Consider the following 26,099-nt stretch of genomic DNA (forward strand, 5'->3'; position numbering starts at 1 on the left):
TTTCCCACTGTCTAGTTTTCACAGCACAGGAATTCTATGACAGCACGTTGCTTTTGACGAACGTCAAGTGTAGCAGCCACCTTGAAGACATGTTGTGACGGCGCCACTCACGGGAACAGGTTGAACTAAGTTTGAAAACAAGTGGGAAGGATGTATGTACACACTGTAAAACTTTCACACATGCTGAATGAAAACTGTATTTTTACAAAAATATTGTGCAATTCTTTTGGAGTGACCCTCGTATCTGGCGGGTTGCTTGAATTTTCAAGCACAACGGCCGGACTGGCTAACTTCCAAGCTAATTAATTCGGAAACGGCGCAACATATGGAATTTTTCCTAGTAATTTTTTTTCGGCCCAACACCTTTACAAGCTTTTCAGATCGTTTCTGGCCACCCTGTGTAACACTAAGTTCCTGGAGTTGCTAATGTGTCTACTGCACAGAGGTAACAAAACTGCTATTTAACATTCCAGATACTATTTGGTTTATCACCTCATATTTAGTTTACAAGGCTTATCCAACAATGTTACTGATCGCACATAGCAAATAAAAACATAAAAATCGCATTAGTGTATGAGAATGAAATAAAATATTTCAATGGGAATGCTGTGCTGTAGTGTAAGACGTTTTGTTGTATTGCCAGAGGAGCTTGTCCCTTGGTAGTCACCGCAAACGGGAAACTCATTATCATCAGCTCTACAGGACCTTACCACTACTGCAAGTCGGCAACGAAATAAGAGTTGCTTGTGACACTCATGAATTATTTAAGTCGTTGCGTTTAAATTAATTCAACGCCCATGACAGCACCTCCCAGAAAACTATGCCCCCCCCCCACCCAACAACCACCTTGCGGTCATCTTCCCAACCCCATGATACCCTAAACATAACATGTCCCGCCGTTCCCTGGCCTTGAACGTCGCCAAAATTTTCTTTAGCAATAGTTTCTGTGATATTGTTGGTTGGAAACGTGTTTTTCATAGACCTCCACTAGCCAGTGTTCATGACCGTTTCACTCACATTCAAATCACATTGAGATTTCTCTCTGACTCCATGCCAGCAGCTATTAAGCAGCAGCAAATGCAGGATTGACACAGCACTGTCTTGCCAGATTTAGATACGTCCACTTGTGCTGCAATATCAATTATTCATGTATTGCAATGTATGTAACCTGTTTTATTTAAGTTTATTTAAAACATTTATATTGGACATTTGAGTAACGTGGCTACCGCTGTTGTTTTGGTCAGTCTCAACACTAGATTCACACATGACACCATGCTAGGCGTATTACGCCTGGTTGGGACGGGTCAACAAATATCGTAACTGATACACGAACACTTAATTTCCATGGTTTACTTCCATAGCAAAATCAGACAACAATTAAGGCAAATTGATATTCAAATACTCACGCTAAGAGTTAATACTTGTATAATGAATAATGGGATCCTGCGGCAGTTCTTAATAAGCATTTAACAAAAGCCATCTGCGAAAACGCAAATCTGACGAGTCGAACACGAAGATCGGGAGGAAAACTGACATTAACCACAGACGTGTTTAGCGATTGTTGTGAAATTGATTCACACAGAACAGAAGTACTGAAGGTAGTACGAAAAACTATTGGATGTAATCTGTCGCACCTGTTGCGGATTTGGAAGCAAAATGTCAATGACTTCACAAGGTAAATCTTCTGTTTGAGCGTCTAAGATTGTAAAATTATGAACTGACTTGAAATTCCCTATGTTTCACGCGGCAGCGGCTCTGTTTCATAACACAGCTATCGGTGACTGAAGTACTGCGACCTCAGTCAGTGGAAACGCCAGCAACTGTCTCCTGCAGTTAACTGCTAGATGGCCCGGAAACCGTCTGAGTCCCCCAAATGGATCAGATCAGCTTGAAGCTGAAGCTGACAATGACGATGGAGCGGTAACAGCAGCACTCCCAGACGGGAACCTCATTGGAGCAGTAAATGTAAATGTCGTGTGACTAGGGCCTCCCGTCAGGTAGACCGTTCGCCGGGTGCAAGTCTTCCGATTTGACGCCATTTCGGCGACTTACACGTCGGTGGGGATGAGATGATTATGATGATTAGGACAACACAACACCGAGTCCCTGAGCGGCGGAAATCTCCGACCCTGCTGGGAATCGAACTCGGGCCCTTAGGATTGACATTCTGTCGCAGTGACCACTCAGCTACCGGGAGCGGATCTTGGAGCACGTGATGAGACGAGAGAAGGTGCAAGAAGACAAGTCTCTGTGCGATAGCGTCTCAAAAGGAATCTTCGCTTCGCTGCGTTTTTCGTTATATTTTTAACTCGTAACTTCCTGGCAGATTAAAACTGTGTGCCCGACCGAGACTCGAACTCGGGACCTTTGCCTTTCGCGGGCAAGTGCTCTACCAACTGAGCTACCGAAGCACGACTCACGCCCGGTACTCACAGCTTTACTTCTGCCAGTACCTCGTCTCCTACCTTCCAAAGTTTACAGAAGCTCTCCTGCGAACCTTGCAAAACTAGCACTCCTGAAAGAAAGGATATTGCGGAGACATGGCTTAGCCACAGCCTGGGGGATGTTTCCAGAATGAGATTTTCACTCTGCAGCGGAGTGTGCGCTGATATGAAACTTCCTGGCAGATTAAAACTGTGTGTCCGACCGAGACTCGAACTCGGGACCTTTGCCTTTCGCGGGCAAGTGCTCTACCAACTTTTTTTTTTATTTTTTATTTTAATGGATGGGATTCGAACCCACGCGTGCAAAGCACATTGGATTAGCAGTCCAACGCCTTAACCACTTTTTTTTTCGCCTTTAACCGCACGGCCACTTTTTTTGTGCTCTACCAACTTTTTTCTTTTCTTTTCTTTTTTTTCTTTTTACTTTTTTTATATTTTATTTTTGTTTTTTGTATTTTTTGTTTTATTTTTTTTATTTTTTTTCCTCTGCCATCCTTTTTTGTATATATAGATGGAAAAAGGCGTGTTTCAGGTACGACAAACAAAATTAGAATGTACATCCGTAGCAACAACAGAACAAGAGTTTCTTCTAAACTATGAAAGAGAATTTGAAACCAATAGTGTGGTGATAGATAATAAAGAAAGGAAAGCGTAACCAAATCCCGCACGCCATTCCATGTGCATGGCCCATCTGCGTACAGATTCCATGTTCCAAATTGGTACAACATTTCGCAGCGTTTGGAGCTCCATGACGGCGGTCATCCTCTGCCCGGTACTCCCCAACTGTGAGGGGGGTTATCGAAGACACTGCGTAAATAGTTGGCAAATAGTTGTCGGTATCGGGGTGTACACTCAAGTGTGCTATGACTGTCCTGGAGAAATTGCCAGTAATCAAGCACCATCTTCTCATCATCTCGAAAGAGGTAGTATATGGACATGCCTTTAAACCATGTGAGAGCGTGAGTCTTCGCAGGTGGGAAATAAGTATCCTCTGGACAAAGGAGGAGCCGTGGCTCAATTGTGCGAGGCGCGATACGTAGGTAGAAGGCGAGGATCTTCTGCACTAGCAGCCTTACCTCTAACGCCGATCCACATACTAAACGGTGGTCGTCAGTATCCACGAGGTGGCAATGTGGACAAAGGGGGGAATCCGCCATCCCAATAGCGTGCAGCCTTTGTCGTGTTACAACCTTCCCGTTCACCACCTGGTACCACGCGGCTCGTACCCGCGTGGGGAGGAACGACTTCTGGACCGCTCTCCACACTGCAGGCCATAGGGTCGTAGGGCTCTTCCTCTCAATCACATTGCGAGGGATGGACCTTAGCAGCAGTCTGTAAAAGTCTCTCGCCTTGGGAGTGCGAGTGCTGGGGAGGTCTGGGTGCACGTAACTATACTCAAGAATAAATGCCGAGAGGTGCGAGAGTGAGGGTGTAATGTGCGCAACCGTGACAGGTGGCAGAAGAGACGCCGGCAGCAATTCCTCTAACAGACGACCCGTAAGGGAAGCATCTTTGTGGGTCCACAATTTCATCATTGTGCACAAGTATAATGCTGTAGCCCTCGCTCGTACATTTGTAAGTCCCAGTCCGCCATCAAGCGGAGGGGGGGTGAGTGTTTCGTAGCGGACTTTGAATAGGTGTCCGGCGGTAAGGTAATATCCAAACGCTGCTTGCAGTCTGTGTGCCATCGCTGTCGGTATCGGTAGGACCTGGGCCATGTGGATCATCTTAGTTGCCACGTGAAGGTTGAGGTATTCCACACGCTGTAAGAGGTCCATCCGTCGAAGTAAGTTCCGGCGAACTTCTGTGCGTATTGCCTGTAGTAATCGTGCATAGTTCATGGCAGCCGTGCGGCGCACATCCTGTGTAAATGTTATGCCCAAGAACCGGATCTTGTTAACTAGTGGGAGTGGGGCTAAAGCGTCCTCCTGTAGACCTCTCCCAATGGGCATCGCTGCCGACTTGGCCACATTCATGAGGCTGCCCGCTGCCAAACCATAGCGATTGATCCATTGTATCACCGAGCGTACCTCGTCACCAGATCGGACAAGTAATAGAAGGTCATCAGCATATATCCTGCAGTGAAAGGTGTGATCCCTCAATGACATGCCCGAGAGCCTGTTTTTCAACCCTCCGACAAGTGGTTCGAGTGCGATCGCGTAAAGGATCATGGAGAGAGGGCATCCTTGGCGAACTGACCTTCGGATCGGAAGGGGACCCGCAATCCGTCCATTCACCAATACACGGGATGCAGCTCCACGGAAAAGGCGCTGAAAGATGTCGAGAAAGTCAGGTGGGAAGCCCATGCGGGCCATAACGGACAGAAGGAACTTGTGGTGAACTCTATCGAAGGCGTGGTCGAAATCAATGGAGATCAGAGCAGCTCGAAGGCGACAGGATGTGGCGATGGCTATTAAATCCCTGCATTCACTGGTTGCCGTTTGCATGTTGGTCACTCCGCCCTGTGTCGTTTGCTCCATTGAGAGGAGTAGGGGCAGAACCGTCTTCATGCGGTTGGCGAGTAGTCGGGCGAAGATTTTATAGTCCGAGTTGAGCATTGTAATGGGCCTGTAGTCCTCGACCGTCCGCCCTCTGGAAGGCTTGTGTATCGGTATTAGGAGACCTTCCACGAATGGAGGTGGCACGTGAGAACCGGGGGTCATCAGTTCTTGGTACATAATGATCCATCGGGGCATCATGAGATCGCGGAAAGTATGATAAAACTTGAGCGGCAGTCCGTCTGGCCCGGGAGATTTGTTGAGTGCTCCCTTGTTAAGCGCGTCCTCGATGTCGTCTCGTGTAATCCCACCTAACAGCGTCGCCGCTGCTGCATTGTCGAGAGTGTGCGACAGTGCTGCAGTATGTCGTGATCGTCCGCTCCCTCGTCCTCTGTATTCACCTCGTCGTAAAACCGGCGATAGTGATCTGCGAAGGCTTCTGTAACTGCCGCCTGAGTCATTACGACCCTACCACCTGGCAATACGAGGTCCGTGATCAGCTGCTGTCGGCGTCGGCGGCTGTCGAGCACGATGTGATGCATAGACGGGTTTTCTCCTTCCACTCTGTCTTGACGTCGCGATCGCACTACGACCCCCTCCAAACGTTTCCTCGTAAGAGACAATATTTTACCTTTAATTCGGCGGCTTTCCATTTGTCGATTTGGAGATGGTGGTTGGCTGTCGAGTTCGCGAAGTATCGTGTAATAAAAGTCCAATGTGTGACGATGCCAAGCTGCGATATCTTTTCGGAATTGTGTTTGCACACGCCGAAAAGCTGGTTTTGCACAGTCCACCCACCATGCTAGAGTTGATGGGTATCGGGGAAGACGACGTTCGCAATCCAGCCATGTGTTGGCGATAATCTGACGGCATTCCGGGGCTTGAAGATGTGCCACATTCAGCTTCCAGGGTCCTCGGCTGCGCCATATCCGCTGCTGTTGTAGAGTGAGTGTGCATATGAAAGCGCTATGATCGGAGAAGGCAAGCGGCCAACGTTCGGCGTCCAATACTCCCGGCGCTAGAGCTCGTGATACATAAATGCGGTCTAGGCGACTGGCGGAGTGACTAGTAAGGTATGTCGGCCCGGGACGTTCACCGTGCACTGTCTCCCACGTGTCGGTGAGAAGCAGATCTCGAACCAGGAGCCGAAGTTCTTGACAAGTCGGGAAATGTGGGACTTGGTCTTTGGGGTGGAGCACACAGTTAAAATCGCCCCCGAAGATATATTGCTCGAAGCGGCTGATAAAGAGGGGGGCGATATCCTCCGAGTAGAACAGCGATCGTTCGCGGCGTTGGTCAGTTCCTGATGGAGCGTAAATGTTACTGATGCGCGTTCCCAGTGCTGTGATCGCCAGCCCCCTTCCTGACGGAAGGTAAGTCACTTCGTCGATGGCAATTCCGTCGCGCACTAGTATTGCCGTACCGCTGCCATTCCGGTCCGCCGGTGACACATATGTCACATAACCGTAGAAAACGGGGAGGGCCGGTATATATACTTCTTGCAACAGGGCAATGTCAACATCCGAAGAACGAAGCATCTCACGCAGCAACTGGATCTTCACTGCCGTTCGTATCGTGTTGAGGTTAAGCGTGGCGATACGATAAGCTTGTTGCCGAACCGCAGGTGTTAAGTTATCCATTAAGACTGGAATTACCTATGACGCTTCTGACTGTATTGACACCTCCGCATCCCCCCAAACCTCACCGGCAGTCTTTGCTAGAGAGCCGGCGCCAATGGCGTGGGCCCTGTTGACGTAACTTGCATGGTTCCGTTGTCGTCGTGGTCATCCGCCCACGTCGGGGAACTGAAAGTAAGATCGGCCTCCCTAGCTTCCTCAGGACACGGCATGGGTGCTTGCATTCCAGAAGGTGGTGGGCAGCATCTGTCCTGCAGCTCGGCATCCGATTTTGCCACTGTAGATACATGTGGTTTGTCCTCAGTTTCGTTCGATGGTGCCACACTGCAGCAAATGGCGTCTGTCTCTGTGGTAGCGTCGTCATTGAAGGTGGAATCGTCATCCTCTGGAGGCTGTGTCGCATCCCGTTCGGAAGTTGCTCTACTCCTCCGATTCCGTCGCTTCGGAGAGCGTTGCTTCCTGGTGTGTCCTTCTGTGTCAGACGATGGCAAAGATTCACGACGTTCCGGCACAAAGGCAGCCGTAGGCACAATAAGCGAGTCTACGGCCATGCTATCGTCACGTATGTTGTTATCAGTCGACGGGGGCGGCGGCATCGGAGTTGAATCCGTATTTTGTGGAACAGGTGTGTCATCATCGCCCTGTATTGGAGCATGGAGCCGCGACCCAATAGTGGATGTCGGCTGTCGTGGTGAAGTAGTAGCTGTCGTGAGGGCTGCTGCATAAGTCACAGGAAGCAGCGTCGGCTGCGATGGCGGGTCCGCTTCAGCCGGCGGCAGTTGAGTGATGCGACGTTGCATACATTCTGATCTGAGGTGTCCCTCCTCCCCACAACCAGAGCAGGTCTTCGGTTGCCCATCGTAGATGAGGATGGCACGGCAGCCACCGATATTCAGATATGAAGGTACATGTCTTTTAAGTTCTATTCGAACCAAGCGGACGCCGTTCAGCACAGGATATGTCTGGAATTGCGTCCATTTTTCCGCAATATGATCATGAACCGTGCCGTAGGGGCGCAGCGCTGTCACGACGTCCTCCGCCGGTAGTTCGAAAGGAAGTTCGAAAATTCTGATCGTGCGATGTCCCATGCCAGAATAATCGACGTGCACAGTCCCCACACTGCCATCAGCATCGCAGAAACGGAGGCCCTGTTTCGTGTCCCGAAGGATCCGTTCACATGTTGCGTCGTTGATGATCTTGACATATACGATACTACTCACAATGGACAAGTGAATGCCGAGAATGTCGGTCGCCGGGATTTTAACTTCTTCTCGTAGAAATCGTTCGACTTCGAGTGCTTTGGGCCGTGCAAATTCGTTGCGGAACGTACATTTGAGCGTCGATTTTCTGTATTGGTGCGCCATAGTGATCTACACACCTGGAAATGGAAAAAAGGACACATTGACACCGGTGTGTCAGACCCACCATACTTGCTCCGGACACTGCGAGAGGGCTGTACAAGCAATCATCACACGCACGGCACAGCGGACACACCAGGAACCGCGGTGTTGGCCGTCGAATGGCGCTAGCTGCGCAGCATTTGTGCACCGTCGCCGTCAGTGTCAGCCAGTTTGCCGTGGCATACGGAGCTCCATCGCAGTCTTTAACACTGGTAGCATGCCGCGACAGCGTGGACGTGAACCGTATGTGCAGTTGACGGACTTTGAGCGAGGGCGTATAGTGGGCATGCGGGAGGCCGGGTGCTCAACACGTGGGGCGTGAGGTCTCCAGAGTACATCGATGTTGTCGCCAGTGGTCGGCGGAAGGTGCACGTGCCCGTCGACCTGGGACCGGACCGCAGCGACGCACGGATGCACGCCAAGACCGTAGGATCCTACACAGTGCCGTAGGGGACCGCACCGCCACTTCCCAGCAAATTAGGGACACTGTTGCTCCTGGGGTATCGGCGAGGACCATTCGCAACCGTCTCCATGAAGCTGGGCTACGGTCCCGCACACCGTTAGGCCGTCTTCCGCTCACGCCCCAACATCGTGCAGCCCGCCTCCAGTGGTGTCGCGACAGGCGTGAATGGAGGGACGAATGGAGACGTGTGGTCTTCAGCGATGAGAGTCGCTTCTGCCTTGGTGCCAATGATGGTCGTATGCGTGTTTGGCGCCGTGCAGGTGAGCGCCACAATCAGGACTGCATACGACCGAGGCACACAGGGCCAACACCCGGCATCATGGTGTGGGGAGCGATCTCCTACACTGGCCGTACACCACTGGTGATCGTCGAGGGGACACTGAATAGTGCACGGTACATCCAAACCGTCATCGAACCCATCGTTCTACCATTCCTAGACCGGCAAGGGAACTTGCTGTTCCAACAGGACAATGCACGTCCGCATGTATCCTGTGCCACCCAACGTGCTCTAGAAGGTGTAAGTCAACTACCCTGGCCAGCAAGATCTCCGGATCTGTCCCCCATTGAGCATGTTTGGGACTGGATGAAGCGTCGTCTCACGCGGTCTGCACGTCCAGCACGAACGCTGGTCCAACTGAGGCGCCAGGTGGAAATGGCATGGCAAGCCGTTCCACAGGACTACATCCAGCATCTCTACGATCGTCTCCATGGGAGAATAGCAGCCTGCATTGCTGCGAAAGGTGGATATACACTGTACTAGTGCCGACATTGTGCATGCTCTGTTGCCTGTGTCTATGTGCCTGTGGTTCTGTCAGTGTGATCATGTGATGTATCTGACCCCAGGAATGTGTCAATAAAGTTTCCCCTTTCCTGGGACAATGAATTCACGGTCTTCTTATTTCAATTTCCAGGAGTGTATATGCTGAGTACGGCACGCGCGAAACGGCCGAGTACTATGTAAACAACACGAGCGCTCGCTCCGCGGCAGGAACACAAACAGCGCGTCCTCACCGCAGCACAGCCAAAGGCCAACTTACCAACTGAGCTACCGAAGCACGACTCACGCCCGGTACTCACAGCTTTACTTCTGCCAATACCTTATTCTGGATTTTTAACTCAATTGGCTGTACTCGGAATTTCTGAGTTCCGACTTGTCAGATTGCTCCTTAGACAACTCAGGTCCCCCTTCTCTGGATTTTACTTGGTTAACCAACGACCTCCTTTCTACTATTCCGCTGTTTGTTTCTATTGCGGTATCTCTCTCTCTCTTCTCAACCAATGAGACAGCTTTTCTCTGGAAAAAGCGTAAATGAAGTAAATTCCCAAGTTCTTATCTCCTTCAACAAAGTTTTTTCTAGAGCTAGCGTTCAACAGTGTCAGACACTTTTCAAGGGCCTAGATTGGGGTCCTCATTCTACCTGCAAGACATCGGTCTCCAGCATTCATCCTAAAAGTTGGCTTTGTGCGTTTGGCTGACAACAGCGCTTGTCGCTGAAATTTCTTCCTCACTCCAACTCAAAAACATTCATGCAAGTGGTCGTTGCACCGTGTACTGAATCTTGTCACTCTGCATAACAGTGCCCTTGGTCTCACAAAGGTGTGTGCAGGCCTGTCCGTGGCAGTGACAGGCTTCTCCTCTCTAACCTTCCAAGAAGAACTCAGCAGGGTTCGTGACTGTTGCTGGCTGTAGCCTTTTCCCTGTGTCGTCCAGTGCACCTCGTAAACCATTCTGTTATTTCCAACCAGCATGTAGTTCCGTTTCAGGCTACTACAGAAACTGATGATCACCTATTCCTTTAATATCTATTTGTTTCTCCAATTGAAATCAATGATTCGGGATAAGGGTGACCTCTAATACCAACTGATGTGAATTTACATATTGCATGAGAGTTCTGAAAGCCTTTAATTACATGAATTACTAATACATAATACATCCACCTAAATCTGCATGTTGTGTGCAACCTTGGCCTCTCTCAACAATTTTTACCTACACATTTCAGTGTTAAATCAATATTTCTTCATACCTCAGAAATCATATATGTTCATATGTGTGTGAAATCTTATGGGACTTAACTGCTATGGTCATGAGTCCCTAAGCTTACGCACTACTTAACCTAAACTATCCTAAGGACAAACACACACACCCATGCCCGAGGGAGGACTCGAACCTCCGCCGGGACCAGCAGCACAGTCCATGACTGCAGCGCCTCAGACCGCTCGGCTAATCCCGTGCTGCCCTCAGAAATCATCCAGGCAACCTATCAGTTCTTTCGGTCACGTTAATCCGTACTTTTCTTTCCCCAATTCGTTTCATCAGCTATTCATTAGATACAAGCCCACCCCCATAATTCTCAGCATTATTGTTTTGCATCACATTTCAGAAGATTCAGTTCTTCTGTTGTCTATACCATTTACCGTCCACATTTGTATATAAGGTTACACTCCAAACAAATTCGTTCAAAAAAATCTTCCTATCACTTAAGTTCATATTCGATGTAACATTTTATTTCTTTCTTTCGCGAAAACTTTTTATTGGTATTTTTATTCTGTAGTCTACGTTTTATATTCTACTTCTATACCATCGTTTTTTTTTACCGCATAAACAGCAAAACTTAACTTCCTTAAATGTCCCATTTCCTAATCAAATTTATTCAACATCACCTTATTTAATTCGATTACATCATATTTCCCTAGTTTTATTGTGACTGATAGTCATATTAGATGGTCTGGTGACATTAATGTGACCACAACCCATGTTTGATGTCAACGTGCATTAACTAGTCACAGATAGTAGGTGGCTGCACTAGCAGCGTAGGGCATATAGAGCATGTTGTGTGGACATGGAGAATCAGTGCAGTCGCTGTCATAATGTGGAAACGAAGAGATTTATCTTACGTCCAAAAGATTATGGTCATTGGCTCTGGGGCCAACGGTGGAAGCAATTCCGAGATGGCTGAGTTTTTAAACTGTTCACCTGCTACTACCATTAAAATGTAACGTACATGGCAAAATGGCGCTATCCAAAATCGGCGCTGAGGCCACTGTGGTGTAGCAAGGGCTATAGATGACACGAGTAAACGACGGCTGTGGAGACGTGTAGGGGCAAATAGACGTGCAACTGTTGAGAAAGTGACTACCCACACGAACTAAGGCACTACGAGCAGTGTCTCCTCGACGTCCGTTCAGCGTACGTTGCTGCATTTGAGTCTCTGCATCAGATGCCTGTTTCGTGCACACGACTTGTCTGTTGTTCACTGGCGGTGAAGGCTGCAAGTTCCATATCAGAACCGCCACTGCACGTCCACTACATGGCGACATGTGGCACTTTCAGATGGATCAAGTTTTCTGTTCCAATTGGACAGATGGCCGTTGACGTGTACGGGGCAGCAATAATCTTCGGAAGAGTCCAGGCCGGAGGAGAGGGCTTTACGTTCTGATGAATGTTTCTTGGAATTCCCTGAGTGATTTCATCATTCTGGAAGGAACAATGGATCAGCACAAGTGTGCATCTATCCCTGCCGATCGTCGTCGGCACGATCTCATCTGCCAGCAGGAAAATTCAGTGTGTTACTCAGTTCGAAGCGAAAGTGCATGTTTCGAACAGCGCCGACATGTGTTTACCGTGCTCCCCCCAATCGCGAACTTGGGTGACCGCCTTGATCTGGATTTTTGCACTATAGTTCCCCATCCAAGAAAGCTAGCGCGCCTGGCGATGGTTCTGGATTCGGTATGGCTCCACATTCCTGTTGGTTCCTTTCCGAACCTCACTCACTCTCTTCCTGCAAGACCGCGCTGCAAAAAGTGGTCATTCAAGCTTTTTACAAGTGGGCACATTGATATGACTGTATCGTGTATAATCTCTCTTCAACACACTATGCGTTCCATTGAGCTGTTTTTTTAAGTCCTTTGCCAACGCAGACAGAATTAAAACATTGGCAAACTTTAAAGATTAATTTTTGGAAGACCCATGATGTCTCCAACTGTTTATTTTTTTCGTACACTTGTATACTTTCGACCATGGGACACTTTCAGGTACCTTCGTATGTTTGTTACCTCTTATAATCATAAAATATCTACAATGGCGCGTCTGTCTCGAACCGCGTGACCGCTACGATCGCAGGTTCGAATCCTGTCTCGGGCATAGATGTGTGTGATGTCCTTAGGTTAGTTAGGTTTAAGTAGTTCTAAGTTCTAGGGGACTGATGACTTCAGAAGATAAGTCCCATAGTACTCAGAGCCATTTGAACCATTTGAACAACGGCAAAAATTGATTAATTAGAAGTATTCACTAAAAATTAATCCCTTGCAGGCATATACATCTACATCTGCATCTACATCCTTACTCCGCAAGCCACCTGACAGTGTGTGGCGGAGGGTACCTTGAGTACCTCTATCGGTTCTCCCTTCTATCCCAGTCTCGTATTACTCGTGGAAAGAAAGATTGTCGGTATGCCTCTGTGTGGGCTCTAATCTCTCTGATTTTATCCTCATGGTCTCTTCGCGAGATATACGTAGGAGGGAGCAATACACTGCTCGACTCCTCAGTGCCGCGCGGGTAGCAGTTAAGTCCCATAAGATTTCACACAGATTTGAACATTTGACTACTCAGTGAAGGTATGTTCTCGAAACTTCAACAAAAGCCCGTACCGAGCTACTGAGCGTCTCTCTTACTGAGTCTTCCACTGGAGTTTATCTGTCGTCTCCGTAACGCTTTCGCGATTACTAAATGATCCTGTAACGAAGCGCGCCGCTCTCCGTTGGATCTTCTCTGTATCTTCTATCAACCCTCTCTGGTACGGATCCCACACCGGTGAGCAGTATTCAAGCAGTGGGAGAACAAGTGTACTGTAACCTACTTCCTTTGTTTTCGGACTGCATTTCCTTAGGATTCTTCCAATGAATCTCAGTCTGGCATCTGCTTTACCGACGTTTAATTTTATATGGTCATTCCATTTTAAATCACTCCTAATGCCTACACCCAGATAATTTATGGAATTAACTGCTTCCAGTTGCTGACCTGCTATATTGTAGCTAAATGATAAAGGATCTTTCTTTCTATGTATTCGCAGCACATTACACTTGTCTATATTGAGATTCAGTTGCAATCTCCTCTACCATGCGTCAGTTCGTTGCAGATCCTCCTGGATTACAGTACAATTTTCCATTGTTACAACCTCTCGATATACTACAGCATCATCCGCAAAAAGCCTCAGTGAACTTCACATGTTATCCACAAGGTAATTTATATATATTGTGAATAGCAACTCCCTTCCGGCATACCTCAAATCACTCTTACTTCGGAAGACTTCTCTCCATTGAGAATGACATGCTGCGTTCTGTTATCTAGGAACTCTTCAATCCAATCACACAATTGGTCTGATAGTCCATATGCTTTTACTTTGTTCATTAAACGACTGTAGGGAACTGTATAAAAAACCTTGCGGGAGTCAAGAAACACGGCATCTACCTGGGAACCAGTGTCTATGGTAATCACTAACCACTGTCACCCAAGCATCAGACATAATTTACGGTTTTGTCTCTTATCCGTGAACTTTAATTCCCTTTCCAGTTTTCATCTTAACTTCCTGCATCAGAAACAGCTACGTCTAGCAACGTTAACTTGGTGTGTGTGTGTTTGACTGCAAAATGTACATTATCAGAATGAATTGTCATGGATACCAAGAAGCAGCGCAGTGTAAATACCCTGAAGCACAACTATGTTATCATCTCGTAAATATTTCGTTAACTATTCGTTCATTAGATTCCCTTATTTCCGCCAGCAGTAAGACCATTTCGACAACCTGCATACGGTTCAGAGCGTAATGTTCCTGTAACACCTCCATCTTGCAATGTGTCTGCAATAGGTCGAAAACAATTTAGAGCTACAATAAATCGTATTAAATTTAGATGATGATGCTTGGCTTTTTGGGCGCTCAACTGCGTGGTTATCAGCGCTTAAATTTAGAAAGTGACTGCTTGCGTATAATGCCCTTTTAATAAATAAACCACTAGTTTACATCGCAGTGGCAGTTCGTTATCCAGAAACGATGTAATCAAATAAGATACGAAAGTGTCAACGAGGTTACTGGCGACATACTCCTCCGTCGTTTTCCTACCGATATAATGGGACATCTTAATAGATTTTTTTCAAAATGTTATGACATTTGCCAGTATAGATACAATAGTAGAAATAAGGTGGGGAAACATGGCCAAATCCGACATATCGAAACGTACCTTGAATTTTTTTACGCAGGAAGTATACACTGAAAGAGACGTATGTCAGAATATTAGCTACTAAATCGCAATGCAAGTATTTTTTTTTTTTTTAATGTTGAAGTTACTCCTATTTCCAGCACGAAGAGCAACTTACAAGAACGGTTTGTACAGCCCTCCCCGCCTACAGCGGGACTCGGTGAATAAGCAGACGAAGCCGTGACAAGACAACGCAGCACCGCATAACGCGAAATCCAATGTGCATGCCATACCGATAGTAATCTACACCATGTGGTTTTTTAATAACTTGCAGTTCATATCGAGAACTAAACTGTCGCTGACGTAACTCTTACACAAGTACACAGGTGACTTGTTGAGGAAAGAAAATTAAGACAGTGTATGATTTCACACTACTGATAACTTCCAGCAGTCGGGACATCAATTAGTTGACATTAAATGTGTTATAACATTTCCAGTAGCACAGATATTACCAACAATGAAACACTTCCTTCTTGAAAACCGTTTAACAGCCAAGATCGCGTTGTTGTTGTTTTTTTTTTTTAACTTAAACCTAAGACAACTGGTTTGAAAAGGCTATGCTGTAATCTTCAGGTCTCAAATAAAAAATATTTTATACGATCTCGGCTTTTGAATAGTTTTTAACAATTAAACAGATCGCCCTTCAGGTCTCTGAAAATGAGAAAATTCAAATACTTCCTTGTTTGTCCCCTGTAGTCGTCAAGAAAGTGTGGAGTGTCTGTTAGATGACATTTTTAGAGGTTTTCTTGTTGACGATACACTTAGCTACATTTTGATCACATCAGTTGTTAATGGAAATTTATTTTATAACAGCAATTTAATTCTGGAAATTGAGCGGGGAAAGGGGAGATGACAAGGAACAGTCAATGACGCAATGAAAAAAATGCAACCTCAGTATTATCCTAATGGGTAGGCTTGCGGAAAATATTAAAACATCAACAAGAAAACTTGTAAAAATCGTTCGACGTTACAGTGAAATACACCAGCGCCAACAAAACGGGAAAGAGTAACCGAATTTCTATTCCTAGGAAATGAATCATATAGGATATAAATCTTATTAGCGAGTAAATACAAATGCAATGTATTCTTCTCCGCTGACAACAGCTTCAAGAAAAATCTAGTGCATACAATTACCAGTGTCAGTGCCTCTATTTCTAATTCAGTTGTTCATAAAATGATTTGTAATTATTGCCTGGTATGGGACGTTCCCGGAGGGGGGGGGTGGCGGTGGGCCGGGAGGGGGAGAGGGGATCCGAGGGGGTGGGGACGTTCCACGGGGGGCCGATCTGCACAATAACCTTCGGTTCGGTGTGGGGCGGCGGTGGGGTGAGTGGATTGCTGTGGCGCCTGTTGTCGGTCTATGAACCACTGAGGGCTACAGTGGGGCGAAGCATCTCGGTCGTTTCTAGGTCCCCAGTAGAATACACAATGGTCAAGCGTTACACCTGTAACATGTTTGATGATTTCCTCAGTCATTCATTTACAAAAATGGTTCAAATGGCTCTGAGCGCTATGGGACTTAACTTCTGAGGTCATCAGTACCCTAGAACGTAGAACTACCTAAACCTAACTAACCAAAGGTCATCGCACACATCCATGCCCTAGGCAGGTTTCGAACCTACGACCGTAGCGGTCGCGCGGTTCCAGATTGTAGCACCTAGATCCGCGCGGCCACCCCGGGCGGCCATTCATTTACATTCACCGTTGTTGAACAGCAGCTATGTTTAAAATTTTAACATTTATAAGTCTCCAGGAGAAGGAGGTGATTTCGATTGTATACCACAGTCTTCATATTTCATTTCTACAAAGTATAAAACATGAGATTCCACATGACTGTGAACTGTAACCTGTAAGACGACAGGCGCCATTGCCAAGCATATACGAAGAAAACACAAAAAAAGTTTATTCAGTTCTGTTCCCACTGTTAACACTTAGCGACATCACAAAGGGAACTGCTAATTTTTATGGACGTGAACTGAGTTGCAGATTCGAGCAAATTGTAACTGTGAAAAATGTGTCAGGGAAACTGTAAACGGAACCTGAAATTCACTTTACAAGATTACGATTACGTTGTGCTGTTTACCTATTTACCAATGCGCCATCAACCAAGGCTGTGCACCTACTGTGCTACGCGTGCTCTTTCTGCTACATATACAGTAGGTATGTACATATCCCCAGCCGCCTGGCAAGCTAGAAATTTCGCAATTTTAAACTTTTTTGAAATATTTGCAGCGTGTCTTAACAGTTCAAATTTGACATAGTGTTTCTATAGGTGTATGCTTCATGCACAAAAAAAAAAAAAAATTCTGGTGAGATTTGTACATGTCGGACTGGACGGTTCCCTTGTTCGGCTGACTCGGATGTGCGCTGGAGGTGCCCCTCTGCGTCACAGCGACGTGGGGCGGTGGAGCGCACGCCGCCGCCGCCGCCTCTTTCTGCTCGTTGCAGGTCTTTCCGCAGCTGCGCGCATTCTGGCAGCTTACCCACTTGTTCCAGCTCGCGTGGGAGTAAGCTGGCCCCTGCTGGGTCGGACCTCTCCTGCTGTATTATTCACTGGCGGACCCACCCTCGGGATTACTCGCAAAATCCGTCCTCTGCATCCAGAAAGAAGCCAGCTGCTCCAACAGACAACTTCACCTGTAGTCTCTTCGGCGGACTCTACTTTTGCGGGTCGCGAATCTCATCTCGTCGACAACTTTCCAGGACACTCTTTTTCACTGGTTTTGCGCGTTAAAGCCGTGTGCTTACGGCAACGTAATTACAAACACAGCACTGACTCACATCTAAAGCTGATCTACTCTTCTCAGCAAACTGTGCCGTTCCTCCGATTGACGAGCTTAATGTTTATGCTGATAACATAAATAAAGATTTTCAAGGAATCCTTATCGGCACATTGACAAAGAAAAACTGTGGGAATATATACAAGAGTTATCAGCAGACTAGTCTCAGAAATCTCAGAATTATGTAGAGAAAAACGTAAGAAAAAGGACACACACAGTTTGGTTTCAGGACTGGAAGACGTACCGGACAACCATTTTACAGACTGCGCATATTAATGGAAGGTAGAGTCAAGAACAGTAATTTCGCAGAATTTGTTGACGAGGAGTAAACCAATGACATTGTAAGGTTGAATAAGGCGTAGACAAACTTCGTTAGAAGACCGAAACTAAAGTACAATATCTGCTAAATTTAAGTTAGAGTAATAAATGAAAAAGGTGAAGATACGCTAGCGCAAAACACCAAACATCCGCTAAAATCTATGCTGCTGATATTAATACCACATTATACTTGTCTCACTATTAAAACCACTTGTTTCTATATCTGTACCCAGATATGTAACACATTTTACAATAACGGACGTGTAGTAAACACTATTTTAAACTTTATAGTGTCTGCCAGGTTTCGACGTAAAGTGTCGGAACTACTTGAAGTAGCTTAACTCAAAAATATTTTGTAGCTGTAGTTGGTAGGCGTGTTTATCTACATGTGGAATCAAAGGAGACAGTTTGTTCACACAAAGACTGCTCGACTCGCCGCGGTTACATGTATTGATTGCGCAGTGTAGTTACTCAAAGTCTTTAGCTGTTAACAGTATTTCCAAGGGGTTCATAAGTACTGTTGAATGGGAGAACTGCAACAAACTTAACTACATACAGCAAGTCTAATTCTAATATTTTGATTTATTTACCGCAAATGCCTAAAACGAAAGAATATTCAATAGACGTCTGAAAAGATGTCTTATCAGCTCTGAATCAAGACCAAACTCAGTCCTTCATTGTCAAGGTGTTTGGCATCTCACAACAGCTAGTGAGTGTCTGGGCCCGGCTTCAGAAAAAAAGGGAGGCGATGGACGAAAATGGACTCCGCGTTCGGTACCGACAAATCACCTGGAAAGAGTAAATGATCAATCGAACGCAGCTAATACCTGATCCCAACCCTCCCACAAAAACAAAAGCCCGAGGAATAATTGATGATGTAGAGATCACACACAGGTGAAGGTCCACGTTTCGACAGTTAAACGTCGTTTGGCAGCTATAGATCTAAATGTCAGGCTACCTTCACGAAAAACTATGATAAGTGCGAAAAATAGGAAGGATAGACTACAGTGTGCTAAGAAGTACGCGTCATGGACCAATGAAGACTGGTCAAAAACTCGATAGAGTGATGAAAGCAGATCTGATCGCTTCTCCTCGGTCGGTGTACAGTACCTTAAACTGCCGAAAAACAAGAAGAGTGACGGAAGGTACAAGGTACCGACTACGAACCGCGGAGAACACTGTAGCACGGTGTGGAACTGTTTCTCATCGAGTGGTGTAGGGGCTCTCGTCAGAAATCACGAGGCAACGGATAGATCGAATCATGGTGAAATATTAACATGTCATACGATACCTTACAGAATACGATATATGCCTCGTAATTGACAATAACAGCTTGACAACGATCCGAAGCACGCTTCTGGCCATGTGGAGACAATTCTGAAACAGCACAGTGGAAAGGTATTCGAATAGTCAAGCCAAAGTGCAGAGGTAAGCCCCACAGAACATCTTTGGGCGTGTGTGTGTGTGTGTGTGTGTGTGTGTGTGTGTGTGTGTGTGTGTGTGTGTTGTCCTTAGCTTAGACTACGTAATGTCTAAGCCTAGGGACCGACGATCTCAGCAATTTGGTCCCATAGGAACTTACCGCCACCAAACATCTTTGGGACGCGCTGGTAGGCGTGTTCGTCAACAAAATTACACTAACAAGGAGGTTTTCTACAAAGAACTGAGTTAGCAATGGAAGACGTGTCCTCAGGCGCGCTTCGTTCAGTTCGTAGATTCTGTACCACCCAGAAGGGCCACGCAACCAACTATTACGCAAAGAACATCATGGTTCAAGGCTTCATTACTGTTTTTCTTCTGTTTGGTTTTAACGAAATACTTTCGAGACTATGTAATTTGGTCAGTAGTGTTTTATTATTTATGCAAAGGTTATAATTGTATATGTGTACGAAAAAAGTACACATTATGGACGTAAGTTCTCTCATTTAAATTTTCTCCTAAGGAATTTGTTTTTCTAATTTATTATCTCTACAAAATAGTATTGACCGTTACTGTAAGACCCTAGCAGCTTGCCTGTGATTTAAATAACAATGTATTTTATCATAGATTTGGAGCACAATAAATAGAAACTTTTCTTGAATGAAAGCGTGGTGGGCAGGAAATATGAGTACACCAGTGACTGAGGAAAAAGCAAGTGATGTGTGTTTAGTGTGATACCGTAACTGTTTTTGACGTGTGTTTAGTGTGATACCGTAACTGTAGGGTCAATTTCGTGACTTCGAAATATTCTAAAATCAAAATTACCAATAGATGAAATCAATATAGGACAGAAAATTGTGTTACTGTGAGGGCAGTAGCATTGTATGGCAAACTGAACTACAGCAATAATTAAAAATAAATTTACTATCGTATTGTAGCATATCCCTTACATTATGAGGCGATAAGTACCGATTACAGATGTACACGGTAACGAATGACAGATACCTCTCTGACATAACACTTTTTGCATGTGCAATTGTTTGAAATAAGTTAAGTTCCCCCAGGTCTGAAATCTAAATGTTGGATAATGCTGCAGCCTCCTGTCAGAAAGTTTGACCTGTGTGTTTTTCCATAGTGAAAAACGTGCTTTCAGCGTGCAGTGCTCGAAACTCTTTCCACAGAGTGTCAAAATGTTTCACTATGTGCGTGGTCGAATTTTAAGCTTTTCGACTTCGTATGTATCTAGAGGACGCACACACACCGGTCGCATTACGCTGTAATTCTTGTGTTAACGTCCTATAACATTATTAAATTACTGAAAAGATTATGATTGGAGAAATGAATAAATATCCGTATTACAAGCTGGATACTATTCAGTAATTGAAATATTCAAAGTCTACTAGCACAAATGTCGAAATATTCTATAAGCTACCGAACTAACGTAGATATTCTGTAAGTCTATAAACTGGTCCCCCGAAAAAATTTTAAACACTTCAATTGCGAATAACATACCGCTCCCCCCCATGAACCATGGATCTTGCCGTTGGTGGGGAGGCTTGCGTGCCTCAACGATACAGATAGCCGTACCGTAGGTGCAACCTCAACGGAGGGGTATCTGTTGAGAGGCCAGACAAACGTGTGGTTCCTGAAGAGCGGCAGCAGCCTTTTCAGTAGTTGCAGGGGCAACAGACTGGATGATTGACTGATCTGGCCCTGTAACACTAACCAAAACGGCCTTGCTGTTTTGGTACTGCGAACGGCTGAAAGCAAGGGGAAACTACAGCCGTAATTTTTCCCGAGGGTATACAGCTTTACTGTATGATTAAATGATGATGGCGTCCTCTTGGGTAAAATATTCCGGAAGTAAAATAGTCCCCCATTCGGATCTCCGGGCGGGGACTACTCAAGAGGACGTCGTTATCAAGAGAAAGAAAACTGGCGTTCTACGGATCGGAGCGTGGAATGTCAGATCCCTTAATTGGGCAGGTAAGTTAGAAAATTTAAAAAGGGAAATGGATAGGTGAAAGTTAGATATAGTGGGAATTAGTGAAGTTCGGTGGCAGGAGGAACAAGACTTTTGGTCAGGCGAATACAGGATCATAAATACAAAATCAAATAGGGGTAATGCAGGAGTATCTTTAATAATGAATAGGAAAATAGGAGTGCTACTACAAACAGCATAGTGAACAAATTATTGTGGCCAAGATAGACACGAAGCCCACGCCTACTACAGTAGTACCAGTTTTTATGCCAACTAGCTCTGCAGATGATGAAGAAATTGAGGAAATGTATGATGAGATAAAAGAAATTATTCAGGTAGTGAAGGGAGACGAAAATTTAATAGTCATGGGTGACTGGAATTCGACAGTAGGAAAAGGAAGAGAAGGAAACCTAGTAGGTGAATATGGATTGGGGCTAAGAAATGAAAGAGGAAGCCGCCTGGTAGAATTTTGCACAGAGCATAACTTAGTCATAGCTAACACTTGGTTCAAGAATCATGAAAGAAGGTTGTATACATGGAAGAACCCTGGAGATTCTAAAAGGTTTCAGATAGATTATATAATGGTAAGACAGAGATTTAGGAACCAGATTTTAAATTGTAAGATATTTCCAGGGGCAGATTTGGACTCTGGCCACAATCTATTGGTTATGAACTGTATATTAAAATTGAAGAAACTGCAAAAAGGTGGGAATTTAAGAAGATAGGACCTAGATTACTGAGTAAACCAGAGGTAGTACAGAGTTTCAGGGAGAGCATAAGGGAACAATTGACAGGAATGGGGGAAAGAAATACAGTAGAAGAAGAACGGGTAGCTTTGAGGAATGAAATAGTGAAGGCAGCAGAGGATCAAGTAGGTAAAAAGACGAGGGCTAGTAGAAATCCTTGGGTAACAGAAGAGATACTGAATTTACTTGTTGAAAGGAGAAAATACAAAAATACAGTAAGTGAAGCAGGCAAAAAGGAATACAAACGTCTCAAAAATGAGATCGACAGGAAGTGCAAAATGGCTAAGCAGGGCCGGCCGCGGTGGCCGTGCGGTTCTAGCGCTGCAGTCCGGAACCGCGGGACTGCTACGGTCGCAGGTTCGAATCCTGCCTCGGACATGTGTGTGATGTCCTTAGGTTAGTTAGGTTTAAGTAGTTCTAAGGTCTAGGGTACTTATGATCTAAGATGTTGAGTCCCATAGTGCTCAGAGCCATTTGAACCATTTTTTTGGCTAAGCAGGGATGGCTACAGGACAAATGTAAGGATGTAGAGGCTTATCTCAAGGGGGGGTTAGATAGATACTGCCTACAGGAAAATTAAAGAGACCTTTGGAGAAAAGAGAACCACTTGCATGAATATCAAGAGCTCAGATGGAAACTCAGTTCTAAGCAAAGAAGGGAAAGCAGAAACGTGGAAAGAGTATATAGAGGGTCTATACAGGGGCGATGTTCTTGAAGACAATATTATGGAAATGGAAGAGGAGGTATATGAAGATGAAATGGGAGATATGATACTGCGTGAAGAGTTTGACAGAGCACTGAAAGACCTAAGTCGAAACAAGGCCCCGGGAGTAGACAACATTTCATTAGAACTACTGACAGCCTCAGGGGAGCCAGGCCTAACAAAACAGGCGAAATTCCCTCAGACTTCAAGAAGAATGTAGTAATTCCAATCCCAAAGAAAGCAGGTGTTGACAGATGTGAAAATTACCGAACTATCAGTTTAATAAGTCACAGCTGCAAAATACTAACACGAATTCTTTACAGACGAATGGAAAAACTGGTAGAAGCTGGCCTCGGGGAAGATCAGTTTGGATTCCGTAGAAATGTTGGAAAATGTGAGGCAATACTGACCCTACGACTTATCTTAGAAGCTAGATTAAGGAAAGGCAAACCTACGTTCCTAGCATTTGTAGACTTAGAGAAAGCGTTTGATAATGTTGACTGTAATACTCTCTTTCAAATTCTGAAGGTGGCAGGGGTAAAATACAGGGAGCGAAAGGCTATTTACAATTTGTACAGAAACCAGATGGCAGTTATAAGAGTCGAGGGACATGAAAGGGAAGCAGTGGTTGGGAAGGGAGTAAGACAGGGTTGTAGCCTCTCCCCGATGCTATTCAATCTGTATATTGAGCAAGCAGTAAAGGAAACAAAAGAAAAGTTCGGAGTAGGTATTAAAATCCATGGAGAAGAAATAAAAACTTTGAGGTTTGCCGATGACATTGTAATTCTGTCAGAGACAGCAAAGGACTTGGAAGAGCAGTTGAACGGAATGGACAGTTTCTTGAAAGGAGGGTATAAGATGAACACTAACAAAAGCAAAACGAGGATAATGGAATGTAGTCTAATTAAGTCGGGTGATGCTGAGGGAATTAGATTAGGAAATGAGACACTTAATGTAGTAAAGGAGTTTTGCTATTTGGGGAGCAAAATAACTGATGATGGTCGATGTAGAGAGGATATAAAGTGTGGACTGGCAATCGCAAGGAAAGTGTTTCTGAAGAATAGAAATTTGTTAACATCGAGTATTGATTTAAGTGTCAGGAAGTCGTTTCTGAAAGTATTTGTATGGAGTGTAGCCATGTATGGAAGTGAAGCATGGACGATAAATAGTTTAGACAAGAAGAGAATAGAAGCTTTCGAAATGTGGTGCTACAGAAGAATGCTGAAGCTTAGATGGGTAGATCACATAACTAATGAGGAGGTTTTGAACAGAATTGGGGAGAAGAGGGCTTTGTGGCACAACTTGACTAGAAGAAGGGATCGGTTGGTAGGACATGTTCTGAGGCATCAAGGGATCACCAATTTGGTACTGGAGGGCAGCGTGGAAGGCAAAAATCGTAGAGGGAGACCAAGAGATGAATACACTAAGCAGATTCAGAAGGATGTAGGTTGCAGTAGGTACTGGGAGATGAAGAAACTTGCACAGGATAGAGTAGCATGGAGAGTCAAACCAGTCTCAGGACTGAAGACCACAACAACAACAACAACAACCTACCGCTGATCAGCACACATCTTCGCTCACTGATCTCTCAGTTTCACTACACATCCAAGCACTTCACATGATTGGCGCCTGATTTCCTCCTAACTCTTAAAAAATAAAAGTTTGATTGCCTTTTTATCAGGAACCCTAGCATAACATGTCTCGTTGGTTTCAACTGAACTTTATAACGAACGAAAATTACATTAAACTTGTCAGTGCTGCCATAAGCATTATACGTGATTTTGGGATATAACTGCACTAGTTTTTCTGTAGTGCCATTAATTTTTTGCAGGGGTCCTTGGGTTTTCTGTTATTTGCATCTTATTCAATTAAGTGATTGAACTTCGCATTATTTAGAATTTCCCATTTTAAACATAAGGAGGATTAAACCTAAACAGATAGCTGTTGTAGTATTGGGTGATTCTAATTAAAGTTAAACTTTCCAACCGCTGTAGAAATAACACCACTCGTCAGAATAACGTCAAATGGCAACGGAATATTATCGGAGAAGGGGAAAAACGCACAACTGAAGAAAAACAAATAGTTACAAAATGTAGCAAAAGATGGCGCTGTAAGCATCGTGATTGAATAGTGGTCAACTACAAATGACAAATAAATCATACAACAGTGCCTAAGGTCTACCTTTGACGTTAAACAGACTGTACTACTGAGTGTGCATGGGTGTGCAGCTGTGATACTATTAGTTACGTAAGCCCATCCACCATGGCAAGGTCATACCTCATCGAATGGTTAAAATCGGTTTTTAATTATCCTGGGGCCAAAAAATCATAAAAACCATCACTTACATCAGTTTTTAATTGTCCTGAGGCCAAAAACCAAAAGGCATAAATCAAAATGAAATCGCATTATTAACTTCCGTGTGACTGGCGCAAATCATATTCAGTATGCTGTCCACCGTTTTCTACAACTAGTATAAATCGAAAACAGCATCTTCCACAACTGATCGCAATGATTCCGGAGTCAGATTTAGAAAGTGTTGTGCAATTTGTGCCTTCAGTGCAGCTAAGTTTGCAATCGGAACACTGAACACAACATCTTTCAGATAGCCCCACAGCCAGAAGTCACACGGATTAAGATCAGGTGATCGGGACGGCCAGGCTGTAGGGAAATGGCGGCTGATAATTCTACCATTTCCGAAATGGCACTTCATCAGCTGCTTAACTGGATTTGCAATGTGCGGAGGAGCGACACGTTGCATAAAAATGATCCCTTCCACACACGCTGTTGGGGAGCTGGAATGACTTGGTTGCGCAAAAGACACTTACAGCGCTTACCAGTGACGGTACAGGTAACAGGACCGGAAGCACTTGTCTCTTCGAAAAAATATCGCCCTATGATAAATGATGCCGTAATCGTGCACCACACAGTGACCTTTTCAGGATGAAGTGGTAGTGTTTGATTTGAGTGTGGATTTTCCGTTTCCCATACTCGACAGTTCTGTATACTGATATATCCTGTCAGATTGAAGTGGGCTTCGTCTGTCCCAAAATCTTCCCCAGCCAATCATTGTCCAATTCCATGCAGAAAAGAAATTCTAAAGCCAAGGTCTCTCTTGCTGGCGAGTCAACAGGAAGCAACTCGTGCTCATGGGTAATTGTGGATGGATAGCAAAGAAGGATATTTCGTAGGATTCTACGCACCTTGCTCGCGGGCATGCCCAATATTCGGCAATTCTCCTTGCACTACATGTTTGCACTTCACCACCACTCGTTTCCTCCTGCATTGCTGCGGCCACTGCTTCAACTGACGTCGAATCAATTCGTTTCCTACCTCTACCAGGTTGTACAGCAAAACAACCCATCTTTTAGAATTTTCGATCGTTTTCTCCAGACCCACGACAATCGGAGCAACGCCTTTTTTCAAACCCTTTGTAAGCGGGCTGCTTCTGTGTTGGCAGC

The sequence above is a fragment of the Schistocerca piceifrons genome, chromosome 2 (assembly GCF_021461385.2).
Source record: "Schistocerca piceifrons isolate TAMUIC-IGC-003096 chromosome 2, iqSchPice1.1, whole genome shotgun sequence".
Classification (NCBI taxonomy): Eukaryota; Metazoa; Arthropoda; class Insecta; order Orthoptera; family Acrididae; genus Schistocerca; species Schistocerca piceifrons.